Raw genomic sequence first — 4,772 nt, forward strand, 5'->3', positions numbered from 1 at the left:
ACAGAATTTCACTCTCTTTGCCCAGGTTAGAGTATAATGGCTCGATCTCAGCTGAATGCAACCTCTGTCTCCTGGGTTCAAGTGATCCTCCTGCCTCAGCCTCCCGAGTAGTTGGGATTACAGGTACGTGCCACCACACCCAACTGATTTATATATTTTTAATAGAGATGGAGTTTCACCACGTTGGCCAGGCTGGCCTTGAACTCCTCACCTCAGGTGATCCACCTGCCTCGGCCTCCGAAAGTGCTGGGATTACAGGCGTGAGCCACCGCGCCCGGCCCAGTCACTCAGATTTTATGACAGAGATGGAGAAAGAAGATCTGATCGCACATGAGTGGACTGGATGGCCAACGTCTCTGTGGTTTTATGGCAAATGCTTTGACACAGAGAACAAAGGGTTAATAGTCCCTTTGGGGGAGTAAATGAATGTTGGAGAATGGCAGGTATCTGCTGGAAGCTAAACTGCTCGATCTCCAACCATGAAATAAAGCTAACTAGGCTTGTAAGCAGTTTCCAGTGAGGCAGGAAGAGGCCAGCAGGGAGGCTGCTAAGAAGAACCACACACCAGACAGTCTTTTTAAGGTACGACCGGGACGTAATATTTAAGAAATACTTAATCATGCCTTTGTCTTAAGGTTTTTCTGATTTTATGCTATTATACAGGATAATTTAAGGAATGTTCCATCAGCTTTATGCTTAGTGACTCTGGGCTTCGTAAAAACAGATGCGTATCTGACCTTTGAAGAATAAGATGTAGACAGAAGGAAGGGATGAAGATAACATACAAGAGATAAGATTCTAAAGTTATCACTGATTTAGGAACTCTAGGCTCAAGCCTGTGATCCCAGCACTTTGGGAGGCCGAGGCGGGTGGATCACGAGGTCAAGAGATCGAGACCATCCTGGTCAACATGGTGAAACCCCGTCTCTACTAAAAATACAAAAAATTAGCTGGGCATGGTGGCGCGTGCCTGTAATCCCAGCTACTCAGGAGGCTGAGGCAGGAGAATTGCCTGAACCGAACCCAGGAGGCAGAGGTTGCGGTGAGCCGAGATTGCGCCATTGCACTCCAGCCTGGGTAACAAGAGCGAAACTCCGTCTCAAACAAAAAAAAAAAGAAAGAAAGAAAAGAAAAGTGCTTGGCACACAGTAAGTGCTCAATATATTTCAGAATGGAGGGTACATTATTGAAAAAAACAACAGCTCCATATTTCTCTTTTTAAAATTAGGTGGGCGTGGTGGCGTGCACCTGTAGTCCCAGCTACTTGGGAGGCTGAGGCAGGAGAATTGCTTGAACCCAGGAGGTGGAGGTTGCAGTGAGCCAAGATGGCTCCACTGCACTCCAGCCTGGCAACAGGGTGAGCCTCTGTGTCCAGAAAAAAAAAAAAAAAAGGCACTGCAATGTGGTCAGATGAGTGCGTCAATTGTTGGTATAAAAAAGTGCTTTGCCTTTTGGGAAAAGTAAGTGTAAGAGTTTTTAATACACGCATACTCCCTGACTCAACATCGCGTTTTTTTTTGAGGAACCTATGAAGCAGAGTCACTCGGCACAAAGCTTATGGAGTACTCCTTAAATCATCCTACATGATACTATAAGATCAGAAACACCTGAAGCCAGACAAGGGCATGATTAAATATTTCTAGTGCATTATTATGTATTATCAACCCACTTAAAAATCATACTTTAAAGAACACAAGGAAAAGCTCATACAACATTGTTTAGGGAAATATGAGCTGTTTGAGTCTAAAGGGAACTCCACTTTTTTGTCGTTGTTGTTGTTGAGACAGAGTTTCACCCTGTTGCTGCCCAGACTGGAGTGGAGAGGCACAATCTCAGCCCACCACAACCTCCGCCTCCCGGGTTCAAGCGATTCTCCTGCTTTGGCCTCCCAAGTAGCTGGGATTACAGGCATGCACCACCAATGCCTGGGCTAATTTTGTATTTTTTTTTTTTTAAGTAGAGATGAGGTTTCTCCATGTTGGTCTGGCTGGTCTTGAACTCCCAACCTCAGGTGATCTGCTCACCTCAGCCTCCCAGAATGCTGGGATCACAGACGTCAGCCACAGAGCCTGGTGGTAACTCCACTTTCTTAGACAAACATACCAGAGGGAGAAAGACAGCCAACTCCTGGACCCAGAAGTCAGCAGTGCCAGTCCCCGGGCAGCTAAAAATCCATGTATACCTTTTGACTTGCCCAACACTTAACTACTTATACCTAATATTGGCAGTCAATAAACAGTCAATTAACTGTAAAAAAGTTATCAATAAACACTCAACGCTTAAGTAGACTAACATCTATATTGTATGCGTTCAACAACATGTCTTTCGTTTTCTAAATATTTCTAGACTTCCTGGTTCATCCACAGGCTGTCATACATCTCCCCCCAACTTTTCCGATAAATTTTATTTTTGAAACTTCACATAAGTGGACCAGTGCAGCTCAAACCTGTGTTGTTCAGGGGTCGACTGTAAATCTGTTAAGCACATTCGTGTAACACAAGTGTTTTCTTCTTTTAAATCTTGGATCTAGGTGTTTTTCCCGCTAAGTGGACAATTTGATTAGGGATAAGTTAAACCTCACCCAGTCCAACCCTTCCCCAGATTCCCAAACTCTTCCCTCTGAAGCAATGAGCGCTGTCCTTGTAACTGATACTTATTCTAAGAGGCTTCTGAGTTCAGGAGTCAACTGTGTTTCCTTCTAGTGACTAAGACTAGTTTGTCTAAGAACGTGGAGCTAACTTCAGACTCAAACAGTTCCTATTTCCCTAAACGCTGCTGTATGAGCTTTTCCTTGTGTTAAGGTATGGTTTTTTAGGTGGGTTGATGATAATGCACCAGAAATAGGTACTCCTGCCCTTCTCAGTCTTTAGGTGTTTCTGGTTTTATACTATTATAGAGGATAATTCAAGGAACATTCCATAAGCTTTATGCCTAGTGACTCTGCTTCAGAGCTTCCTTAAACATAAATGCGGCTGGGCACGGTGGCTCATGCCTGCGATCCCAGCACTTTGGGAGGCCGAGGTGGAAGGATCACATGAGGTCGGGAGTCTGAGACCAGCCTGAGCAACATGGAAAAACCCCGTCTTTATTGAAAAATACAAAAGTAGCTGGGCATGATGGTGTGCACCTGTAATCCCAGTTATTGGGAGGCTGAGGCAGGAGAATCGCTTGAACGTGGGAGGCAAAGGTTGCAGTGAGCCAAGATCACACCACTGCACTCCAGCCTTGGTGACAGAGTGAGACAACAGATACAATTTTATGTGTCAACTAAGTTTGCAAAAAAAAAAAAAAAAAGGACGACACAGGTTTAACCATGTAAATTTGGAAAAGGTAAAACAGCTTGGGGCTGGGCGCGGTGGCTCACACCTGTAATCCCAGCACTTTGGGAGACCGAGGCGGGTGGATCACGAGTCAAGAGATCGAGACCATCCTGGTCAACATGGTGAAACCCCGTCTCTACTAAAAATACAGAAAATTAGCTGGGCATGGTGCCTGTAATCCCAGCTACTCAGGAGGCTGAGGCAGGAGAATTGCCTGAACCCAGGAGGCGGAGGTTGTGGTGAGCCGAGATCGCACCATTGCACTCCAGCCTGGGTAACAAGAGCGAAACTCTGTCTCAAAAAAAAAAAACAAAACAACAAAAAACAGCTTGGCTTGCCCATAGTAACTTCAGTCATTTTATTGCCCACCATATTATTTCCAGCTTCTAACCAAAGAGAAAGCTGGAGAACTGATGTGACAATGTAATAAAAAAAGACTTTAAAACGATGAGTTCGTGTCCTTTGTAGGGACATGGATGAATCTGGACAACATCATTCTCAGCAAACTGACACAAGAACAGAAAATGAAATACCACATATTCTCACTGATAGGCGGGTGATGAAAAATGAGAACACATGGACACAGGGAAGGGAGCACTACACACTGGGGTCTATTGGAGGGAATGGGGAGGGACAGTGGGCGGGGGGAGCTGGGGAGGGATAGCCTGGGGAGAAATGCCAAATGTGGGTGAAGGGGAGGAAGGCAGCAAAACACACTGCCATGTGTGTACCTATGCAACTATCTTGCATGTTCTGCACATGTACCCCCAAACCTAAAACTCAATAAAAAAAAAAATCCAAAGAAGCAAAGTGGCTGGAAAGGTAACTCACCAACGCTGACACCAGGGCTCCCAGCGGGTCTAAAGCAAACAAGGCCGGAAGTGGGAAGAAAAAGGCTGTGCCCCTCCCGTGATTAGCCAGCTGATTCCCCTCTCTATTGGCTAAGGTGGGCTCTTGATAACCTTCGCCGTGGAAGGGAAATAGTGATGCACCTGGGTGTTTCTACCCCACATGTCCCAGGTGTCTTTCTCCACCCAGGACTCAACAGGGGCTACTGATCAGGAGACAGTCCCGACCCGGTTTATGATGTTGGAGGTCATGGGGCATCTAACCATGAACCTCCAAAACGATTGATTTGGGCAGAGCCAGAAGGAAATAACTTCTCCACCAATAACCTCGATTTTGGATAACCGTCTATACAGTGAGCTCCGTGAGGGGAACGCGGTGTAGTCTACATCACCACCTGGCAAGGGTCCTTTCAAATCTGCGGGAAGCCACGAATATTTGTGGAATGAATGCAATCAAAGGCAGGTTTAACAGGTGATAGAATTTGCAGATAGATCTTCCTACATCCTCCGCCCAGAGGCCCCGGCTTGACTACCTATTGGAATCACCTGGAGACCTTTAACCGTGATTGAAGACTCACTCCCATGCGCAGGTATCTGCTTTAGT

The sequence above is a fragment of the Callithrix jacchus genome, chromosome 22, assembly GCF_049354715.1.
Source record: "Callithrix jacchus isolate 240 chromosome 22, calJac240_pri, whole genome shotgun sequence".
Lineage (NCBI taxonomy): Eukaryota > Metazoa > Chordata > Mammalia > Primates > Cebidae > Callithrix > Callithrix jacchus.